Source organism: Oryzias latipes, chromosome 1, assembly GCF_002234675.1.
Source record: "Oryzias latipes chromosome 1, ASM223467v1".
Classification (NCBI taxonomy): domain Eukaryota; kingdom Metazoa; phylum Chordata; class Actinopteri; order Beloniformes; family Adrianichthyidae; genus Oryzias; species Oryzias latipes.
The window spans coordinates 12136545-12147295 of NC_019859.2; the positions used below are offsets into that span (position 1 = coordinate 12136545).

The window sequence follows — 10751 nt, forward strand, 5'->3', positions numbered from 1 at the left end:
GAAGTCACTGAGGTAGTCAACGAGCTCCTCTGTGGCAAGGCCCCAGGGGTGGATGAAGTCCGCCCTGAGCACCTCAAGTCTCTGGATGCTGTGGGAGTGTCTTGGCTGACACGTCTCTGCAGCATCGCGTGGCGGTCGGGAACCGTACCACTGGACTGGCAGACAGGGGTGGTGGTTCCCCTCTTTAAGAAGGGGGACCGGAGGGTGTGTTCCAACCATAGGGGAACTACACTCCTCAACCTCCCTGGGAAAGTCTATGCCAGGGTACTGGAGAGGAGAGTCCGTCCGATAGTCGAACCTCGGATTCAGGAACAACAGTGCGGTTTCCGTCCTGGTCGTGGAACAGTGGACCAGCTCTACACCCTATCTAGGGTGCTGGAGGGATTGTGGGAGTTCGCTCATCCAGTCCATATGTGTTTTGTGGATTTGGAGAAGGCGTTCGACCGCGTCCCCCGTGGCATCCTGTGGGGGGTGCTCTGGGAGTATGGGGTCCGGGGTGCCTTACTGAGGGCTGTCCGGTCTCTGTATGACCGGAGTAGGAGCTTGGTTCGCATAGCCGGCAGTAAGTTAGACCTGTTCCCGGTCCACGTTGGACTCCGGCAGGGCTGCCCTTTATCACCGGTTCTGTTCATTGTTTTTATGGACAGAATTTCTAGGCGCAGCCAGGGGCCGGAAGGGATCTGGTTTGGGGACCACAGGATTTCCTCTCTGCTTTTTGCAGATGATGTTGTCCTGTTGGCTTCATCGAACCGGGACCTCCAGCGTGCATTGGGGCGGTTTGCGGCCGAGTGTGAAGCGGCTGGGATGAGGGTCAGCACCGCTAAATCTGAGGCCATGGTCCTTGACCGGAGAAAGGTAGTTTGCCATCTCTCGGTCGGTGGAGTGTCCTTGCCCCAGGTGGAGGAGTTTAAATACCTTGGGGTCTTGTTCACGAGTGAGGGAAGATCGGAGCGTGAGATTGACAGGCGGATCGGAGCGGCGTCCGTAGTTATGCGGTCGCTCTATCGGTTCGTTGTGGTGAAGAGAGAGCTGAGCCGAAAAGCAAAGCTCTCAATTTACCGGTCGATCTACGTTCCAATACTCACCTATGGTCATGAGCTATGGGCCATGACCGAAAGAACGAGGTCCCGAATACAAGCGGCTGAAATGAGCTTCCTCCGTAAAGTGGCTGGGCGCTCCCTTAGAGATAGGGTGAGAAGCTCGGTCACCCGCGGGGAGCTCGGAGTAGAACCGCTTCTCCTCCACATCGAAAGGAGCCAGCTGAGGTGGCTCGGGCATCTAGTCCGGATGCCCCCTGGACGCCTCCCTGGAGAGGTTTTCCGGGCATGTCCCACTGGGCGGAGGCCCCGGGGAAGACCCAGGACACGCTTGAGAGACTATGTCTCTCGGCTGGCCTGGGAACGCCTCGGGGTCCCCCCAGAGGAGCTGGAGGAAGTGGCTGGGGTGAGGGAAGTCTGGGCATCTCTGCTCAGTCTGCTGCCCCCGCGACCCGGTCCCGGATAAGCGGAGGAAGATGGATGGATGGATGGAAATAAATATATTACTGCAAAAAGAGCTCCGCTGTTGACAATACTGTTGTTGACATCCATTGCTAACGTTAGCTACTTCCGCAAACAACGCATGACGTCGTTCACTGTTGAGTACTCTTCTGCGCATGCTGGTCACTTCTGGGTCATTTCACTTTCACACAGGAGATCACAAAAATTCACATTTCATTGGAAATGTGAACGGCCTTGCAAAAAAATTGGATTTTTTCAAAAAATCGGAATTGAGCGTTAGGCCCTGCAGTGTGAACGTAGCCAAAAAGTTTAATAAGAATTTAAATAAATATTTCTATCAAGTTTAAGATGACAGAAGATAAGATAAATCTTTATTGTTATTGCACAGTGATACTTTGTACAAAGTAAATTGAAATAGGGATACTGTCCCACATCAGCGCATTTAGAGAGAAAAGAATTAACTTGTTTTAAAAAAGTTCCTCTAAAAAACAAAACCAAATTTGACCTGGTGTTAATGTTTTGCTTATCTAAGGTTATTGCCCGGTTGTAAAAACTGTCCCTTAGTCTATTTGTCTGTGCTCTCAGCACTTTAAATCTCCTGCCAGAGGCTGCCGCTCAAACACCCGGTGTCCTGGGTATGTGCAATCCATCAAGGTCATTAAACAAGGTCATTGGATTTGGGGGCAGAACAAGTCAATTTTTCAATAACAAGAAAGTTGAATTTTCTTATTTAGACAAAGTTAGTTCTCTAGAAGTAAAATTACGGTAAAATATTTGGGTAAAATGCATAAAAGTCATTCATTCTTTAATAAAAACTGCATTTCTTTGCAGGTAAACTATCTAAATAGCGAAAGGAAAAATTGAAAATCATGATGAAGATCTAATTTTACAATTAAGATCCAAATGAGAGAAGTTTTAACAATAGAACTTTAGTTTATGTTCTATAGCTTATGTATTGACAGTAGAATATGTGCCAAAGTAAGAAGTCTGAGTTGTCCTCTTCCTCTGTGGTTTCATAGATGATGGATTTCATAGATGATGGATTTCATAGATGATGGATTTCTAGAGCAGCATAGCAGACATCTTCATCCTGGAATGAAACATTTTCATTTGTTGAGAATAGTTTGAGTTTATTAAAAAGCATTGTGAGGAAACTGGAGATTCTAAACAGGACTGTAAAATAGGTAAATTAGGTTTGTTCCCCTTTTCAGTTTCCAACACACAGAAATAAAGAATAACGACTCAGAGACAGTTACTTATCTTTTGTAGATTTACTCCGCACAAGGACCACAGATTTGTACGCAGGGTTACAGACAGATGAACAAAGTGCATTCAAAGTCTGAACAAAGGGGTTCAGCAAAAGGCCTGGCATATACACCTTGCATTTGCATATTCAGAACCTCATTCGATGGATCATGGTGTGAAAAACACACCCACAGACTGTTGCAGGCTAGATGCTCGAAGGTAAGAGCACCTAAAGTGTCAGATCTCTTGCAGACATTTACCAGAACGCATACACCAGAACACACAAAGATGAAAAAGGGAGGATGTTAAAGGAATGTTGCGAGACAATAGTCTTGGTTGTGCTCTGTCTGGAGTGTAATATAATTTTGAGATGATAATACATAGTAAATCGAGGTTAAGCCATTAATGTAATAAAAGGTAAAAGTTAGTTTAATAAATAAAATGCAAAAGGGAGTGTCTAACTATTCTGTTTCTAATCATAAGTTAAAGAAAGACAAGAGGCTAACAAAAAAACAAACATCCTGTTCATTGAGGGATGGTGGAGTTCAGAACTTCTAAAAGAAGTGCTCCTCTGTCCCACTAACCTCACTGTGGCTCTTTACCATGATCCGACATAGAAGCACTGAAACATTGGTTTGAGCTTTGAACATTGAGGTTTTCTCGTTATCAGCCTTTTGGTGAACCTCAAACTCAAACTCAAACTTTATTTATTTATATAGCGCCTTTCATTTTGGTTAAAAACACAAAGCGCTTAACATAAAAACAGATAAAACAGTCATAAAAAATGAAAGTTGTTCAAAACAGAAAACAAAGGACAATCCCACAAAGAAGGTACCCCTCCCTCACCACCCCCCGCCCCCATCCCCACCCACCCAGTTACCCCAGTAGAACAGTGAACAGAAACAAATAACTGCAGTTGAAGAAGGTCTGGCTTGGTACTGCTGTGAGGAAACGATATCATGGGGATCCATTCATTCCAAGGCCCAGCCGGACCACAGGGGCCATTACCGCAGCGCCCGCCCAACACAGGGCAGCCCAGGGCCCCATCCATGGCTATTAGACCACAGAGTGGGACCCCAGCCCGCCCAACCAGAACGGGCACCACAGCAACGGCACGCCCTACAGGTCAAGCTGGTGGTGCCCAAGAACGATGGATCCCCAAGAGGAAACACTGGAGTAAAAAAACATCAGAATAAAAAATAAAAATGATCATAAAATAACAACAATAAAAATAGAAAAAGATAAAAAATAAAATAAGATATAGGAATGTTAGTAATTAAAAAATAAAAAACGTCAGTGATTAAAACATAACCTAAGTCATTGGTAAAATAACAATAAAAAGATTTGCATATTAGAAACAAAGATAATAATAGTCCTTACAAGAAAATAAATAAATAAATAGATAAATAAATAAATAAATAAATAAATAAATATGTAAATAAATACCTCAATTAATAAATAGATGAATAATAAAAGACATAAGGAATGATCAAAGTCATATAAAAGCCAGACTAAAAAGGTGGGTCTTGAGCCTCTTCTTAAAAACCTCTACAGTCTCTGCGGCCCTGAGGTTCTCCGGCAGGCTGTTCCACAGGCGAGGACCATAATGGCAGAATGAAGCCTCACCATGTGTCTTGGTCCTTACCTTAGGGACAACTAAGAGGCCAGTGCCAGAGGACCTCAGGGTCCGCGAGGGTTCGTATTTTAAAATAATATCATTTAAATAAGAGGGCCCAAGACCATAAAAACATTTATAAACCATTAAAAGAACTTTAAAATCAATCGCACAGGGAGCCAATGCAGCGATTTTAAAACCGGTGTAATGTGTTCCCGCCCTCTGGTTCTCGTCAGAACTCGTGCCGCTGAGTTCTGTAGAAGTTGTAGATTTGAGATCGACTTTTTGGGTAAACCAGAGAGCAGGGCATTACAGTAATCTAAACGACTAAAAATAAAAGCATGCATTAGCATCTTTGTGCTGGCAAGAGAGAGGAACGGGCGGACTCTGGCAATGTTTTTGAGATGATAAAATCCTATTTTCACAATGTTTCTGATGTGAGGAGTAAAATTCAGCTCAGAGTCAAAAAGAACGCCCAGGTTTCTCACACACTGAGAAGATTTAAAATTCCTAAGTTTGGGTAAAATCATCTCTCTCTTGTCTTCAGGACCAATGATTAAAACTTCAGTTTTGTCCTGGTTGAGCTGCAAGTAGTTTTATGCCATCCACAGCTTTATATCTAAAATGCAGTTTAAAAGAGTGTTGACAGGTTCAAGGTCATCAGGAGACACGGCGATGTAAAGCTGTGTATCATCAGCATAGCTGTGAAAGTCAACGCCGTGTCTCCTGATGACATCCCAAAGAGGCAACATATACAAGTTAAAAAGTATTGGACCCAAGATTGAACCCTGGGGAACCCCACAACCTATTTCATGGACTCCTGAGGAACGAGTATCCATACTTACAAAAAAGTGTCTATCTGTGAGATAGGAGTGAAACCAGTTAAGAGCAGTTCCTGAGAGGCCGACCCGACTCCTAAGTCTGTCAATTAAAATCTGGTGATCCACTGTATCAAAGGCGGCACTCAGATCCAGCAGCACCAGAACAGAAAGTTTCTGCGAGTCATAATTATGTCTGAGATCATTTAAAAATTTTAAAAGGGCCGTCTCAGTACTGTGATGTCCTAAAACCAGACTGACACTTTTCAAGAACATTATGTTCATTTAAAAAATCATGTAATTGAATAAAAACAAGTTTTTCAATAATTTTTCCTAAAAATGGTAGGTTGGATACAGGTCTGTAATTGTCCATGATCTTTGGGTCCAAGTTACTCTTCTTCAGTAACTTAACCTGTCATGTTAAGCTGTGAAAAACGTTTTTCCCTTTTCTTTTTCCTGTTCCATAGGCCTAAAATTACAAAACTCTAGTAAACCAGCTCTGTGGCCTTGTGGTAATGTTGCCCAGCCTGAAACTGGAGGGTGATAAATTCAAATCCACACCAATCCATGCCAAAAACTCTAAAAATGGGAACCAGTGCTTGACCCTCAGCACTAAGTGATTGGATTGGGAGGGTTAAACCACCAATGGGTTTCCGAGCGCAGCTGGGTTTGCAGTTTACCACTCCCCAATGAGATGGGTCAACAAATTTTACACACCTTGAACTAATGGGACTTTAAACGTAAACAGATGTAAAAAAAAAGATTGACTTCTGCTTCTAAAGTTGCAGGTTCATGTGTCAGAGTGTTTTTTGGAAAGTCACTGAACCCCACATTGCTGCTGGTGGTCTGGCTAGCTGCACCTCGCCCGATAGCTCTGCCGCCGTCAGCTTGTGAATGTGTGTATCCATCAGTGACTGGAATTTGTTACTGCACGGCCTTACTGAAGGTAACAAAGGTAGAGAAGTATTTTTAAAATCACAATAACACACAAACCACAGACCTTTAAAATCCTAATGAGCTATTGGTGCTGCTTACTTGTTCTTGAGTGTGTCTTGTCAGATTTCTTGTGTTTTCTTTTTTTCCAGAATTTTGAGAAGATGTAGCTGTAGAAATGAGAACAAATCATTTTAATCATCAAACATGTGTGATTTATGTTTAGGTGCAGCATCAACCTTTAAACTGATGAAACAATTGGAGGAATATGATCAGCAGATACCTGATTTCTGACAAATCCTGTAAACCAGAACAGAAAGGAGAGCAGAGAGAACAGAAACGATCGGACACACAGAGAAGAGCAGCTTCCAGCACACACCATCGTTCTGCTGACTGTCACTGGTACAGTTATGAGGCCTGTTGGAATCTCGATAGAAAACAAAAAAAAGCTGTTACAGTTTCTTAAACAATTAAGGAACGTTTTAAAATTAGTATTAAAAAATGTTCACAAATGAATATTTATAAGAAAATTCAAGGTTCAGATCATGACGAGAGTTACAGCAGAAAATATGAATATCTATGTAAATTGACCAAATTGTTATTTTTCCCTAACATTTGCATTTTCAGATGAAACAATATAAAAAAAACACTTTGGTATAATACTCACTGATGGAAAGTTTCCTCTTGATGTTGCTGTAATTAAACCACATCTTTATATCAATTTTTTCTTTGTCTTCCACCTTCTTTCCTTTAGTTCCACAAAAGTAGAAACCTTCATCAGAATAGGTGACATTGATGATCGTCAGGTCGTAGGATTTAGAGGAATCATTATTTGTCCATATAAACCGAGTTTTCCCTAAATTTGCAAAGAAATACTCTATCTAGAACAAGAACAGGATGGCTCTCATTGAAACAGTTTCTGAACTACACAGGCGGTTCTCTGTCTCCCATTTTACAGTCACAATAGAGAGTGATGTTGTCTCCATGTCTGACTGTCACCTCAGACACGGATGCAGAAGTCCAGTCAAAACTGCAGGAAACTGTTCCTGGAAGACAGATGACATTAAAAAAATCATTTCTTTCATAACTGTAAATAACATTCAGTAAAGTCGTTAAAAAATAATCGTAATCAACTATGACTGATAGTAAAAGAACAAGTTACCCCAGAGAAAAAGGCAGAATGATGTGCAGAGGATCCATGAGTGATGTTATCATGAACAGTAAAGAGTACGGGTGTTTCTTACAGCAGATGTGTTCACAGCTTTAGCTTGAGTTACGCAGATTTTCCACTGAAGGGGACGCAGCTTTTGATTGGTCGGTTAAGTGGAACATTCTTTTTCTGTGGTCTCTACGCTGGTTTGAATCCAAAAATAACAGTCTTGATCATTATCAAGATGAGACTCCTTGATTATGTTAAAGCTGTAATGCCAGCATTCCAGTGCAAAATTAAGAACTAATGTTCAGTCCTGACAGAATTTTTTTTGTGGAACAAAGTCAAATAATTCATTTTGGGTAGCATCATGACACGTGACATTGTCTATTTGGAAAATATCAAACCACTTAGTAGATGTCAAATTTGTTGAATTTTCTTTATTACTTTTGTTTACTTAGTATGAAATGTCATCTTTGGATAGATTTAATGTCTTCAATGTTTCTCACCCGTAACTTTCTCTTTACGTCAGATCAACATTGGTTTACAAGTCTACAATTATTTTGACAGATAAGATCTTAAATTTAAAACCCATCATAGTGTCTTTCATGTTGTTTTCTCTGCCAGATTTAATTGCTCTATATGCAATATATTTACTGCACAAACACTGGGAATCACCAACATCAAACACGGATGATCTTATTGGCAGTCTTTCAGTAACAAAATGACTTCTGGGTCTTTGTTGAAATTTTAATACATATACATTTATTCTTATAAAACCTATTCAACAGAGTCAAACCACATAAAGAAGGCTGTTAAAACTGCTTATAGCTCCTATGGTGTTTCATGTTTCTCTCTGGGCTGCGTTTGTCGTGGTGAGGATGAAACCAAAGCTTACAAAACTGAGGTACATTTCAAATATTTACTTTTTTTTGTCGTACCAACACCCTTTAAGTGAAGCTTTGGTGCAATTTCAATAAGAAAGATTGTCCAAATTTCTTGGAAATCAGGACTGCTGTTTCCTCCCTTCATGTCCTTCTTTTTCTTACACCTTCATTCTGAACCAGTATCTAAATAAAATTTACTGATCATATTTGAACATTAACATATTTTTACTGTTCTTTTAAACTTTTGCAGTACTGGCGGCTGTGATGCTGCGGTAGGGCGGCCGACCCATGACAGTAATTGCAAATTAAAATTCTCGCCTTTGCATGTCCAAGTGTTCTTGGGCAAGACAGCGAACCCCACCTTGCCTCTCGTAGAAGGTTGGTACCAGTGTTCGGCAGTGGAGCCGCCTTCAGTGTGTGAATGCGTGTGTGAATCTGTCAGTGCATGGGTGAAGGGACTGTGACTGTAAAGAGCTTTGGGCCTTCGAAATAGGGTAGAAAAGCGTTATATAAGTATACACCATTTACCATTTGAATAGACAAAATGTACATAATTTTAATGTGTGTCCAGCCAAGATGCAGCTTTGCATCACAGTGACTTTGCATCTAAAGAGCAGCAACATTAATCACATAGGACTGGATACTGTTCTAGGATGCTGTGCTACTTAACTGCACAGGTCAGTTAATTAGAACATATTTCCTTCAGTGTTTGCTTTTAGAAACAAGCATCTTTGCAGTTTTCATGTCTTGATGCTACTGTGTGCTACCACAACTATTAGGTTTTTGAGGTATGCCACTTTAGCTCAGACCTCTCTGCATCACTATGTGCAAACATAGGCCTATAAAAATTAGCCATTTATCTTTTTATTTTGGTTAAAATGGGTTACTTATAATACCTTGTTTTAATCCTTTTGCACCATATGTCGCTTATTTGCAACATTCCATTAAATCTAAGCCTCATTTAGTATCACCTTGGAAACACTGAATAATAGTTTTTATATAATTGGAAATAAATTGAGACATTAAGAGGTTAAACATAGTTCATCTTTGTTTAGTTTTGTGGCAAAATCAGTGGGAAAATGTAAAGTGTGGTTTTCAAATATTTATCTAAATAACAATGAGTCATTACTACTATTTTTCAAATCTAATCTATACAGTCCACCCAAATAAGGCATTTTTATACCTCCATAACATTACATTCTCTTTTTGTTCCACTAGAAGGAGATATTGCTATTTGTTGGGAGTCAAAGTGCCTGTTCAGCACATTCATCCCCTGGATTCAACATGAACACCCCCAAAAACACTGTAAACACTGTTGTCTTCTGCTCTGTAGTGAATGCTTTCTATTCTTAGTGTCTGGGCAGTAAACCTTGATTATCTTATCAATAAAATATTACTTAGGTTTAGAATCAAGTGTAACAACGTCATACGGGTATAGTGTATATATATATATATCCTTTTGATATTATGTTTTACTTTTCAATTGCCGATACGAAGCCCATCGAGACGACTGTTGTTGTGAATTTGGGCTATACAAATAAAATTGAATTGAATTGAATTGAACAAAAATACCCCGCCAACCAACCGCCCAGCAGCTGGCATAGTGAGCATGACTGCTTCAACCCCTTGTGCCCTGTGACAGGCTGGCGACCTTTATAGGGTCTATCCCGCCTTCGCCAAACAGTAGCCAGAACAGGCTCGGGCAACCTTGCAGCTCAGAAATGGGTGCAGCAGATCAAGAAAATGGATGCAAGTTCAGGACGTCAAACACTCACATCAATCTTCTATATTGGATTTGTATTCTACAAACTGGTTGAATCACTTAAAACGTCACATGGCTAAAGCTGGATCCCTGATTGGCTCAAAAAGCATTGAGTGTGAATGCAGCTTCAGGAGGAAATGAAACATGAGGAAGAGGCCCCAGAGAAGATGAACTTACCCTTTCAAATGATGCATTGCTTAACTTACCATGATAATCAGTACATATACCACTCTCCTCAGCTGCAGCAGAATAAGGTCGGTGCAGGGCTCTGTAGCTGTTACCATGACAACGAGGCGCAATGCAAATGGTCCGCTTTTTATTGTTGTCTAGTGTCAGAAATGAATGGACTTTGCGGAATAAATCATCCGACACGATCAGGTCTTTGAGTTGTCATTTATTTTCTTATAAAGGTGTCATGTCTCGTCAAGTTCCTGTCAGTCTCTGGTGTTGTCTCGTGTTTAACTTCCTGTTTTATTTTGTAGGTTTAACTCACTTCTCGTTTCAGTCCTTCCTCTCCCTTCCCTTGTCTGTTTCCCCACAGCTGAGCCTGCCTCATCATCCCTGATCGTTTCCACCTGTGCATCCCCTCCTCATGTATTTATAGCCAGAGTTTCCCTGTGTGCTGTGCCTGATTGTCTTGTTTTCTCCTTGACAAAGCCAAGCCTAGTTTATCAAGGTCTAAGAAATTAAAACGATCTAAAACTCTGCATCTGAGTCCAGTCCTGTGTTCTGCCTTGTGTCAGTACAATCAGGCCAGAATGGACTCAGCAGAGCGCAGCGATTTAACTTCAGTTCTACAACCCCTGGAAGCCCGCCTTTCTCAGCAGGAGGACTTCCAGAAG

General features: G+C 41.2%; 1 long non-coding RNA gene across 2 annotated transcripts; it reads right to left on the reverse strand.

Moving 5' to 3' along the window:
- Nucleotides 1-5426: 5426 nt before the first annotated feature.
- LOC111947620 lies at nucleotides 5427-8549 on the reverse strand. 2 transcript variants are annotated; one of them, XR_002873480.1, is made up of 4 exons: nucleotides 6778-8549; nucleotides 6394-6537; nucleotides 6213-6280; nucleotides 5427-6117 (listed from the first exon to the last, which is right to left on the reverse strand). It is a non-coding gene; the product is annotated as an uncharacterized LOC111947620 (long non-coding RNA). The 2 variants fall into 2 exon arrangements; XR_002873479.1 differs by having other exon boundaries at nucleotides 6394-8549.
- Between the last annotated feature and the right edge of the window lie 2202 nt (nucleotides 8550-10751).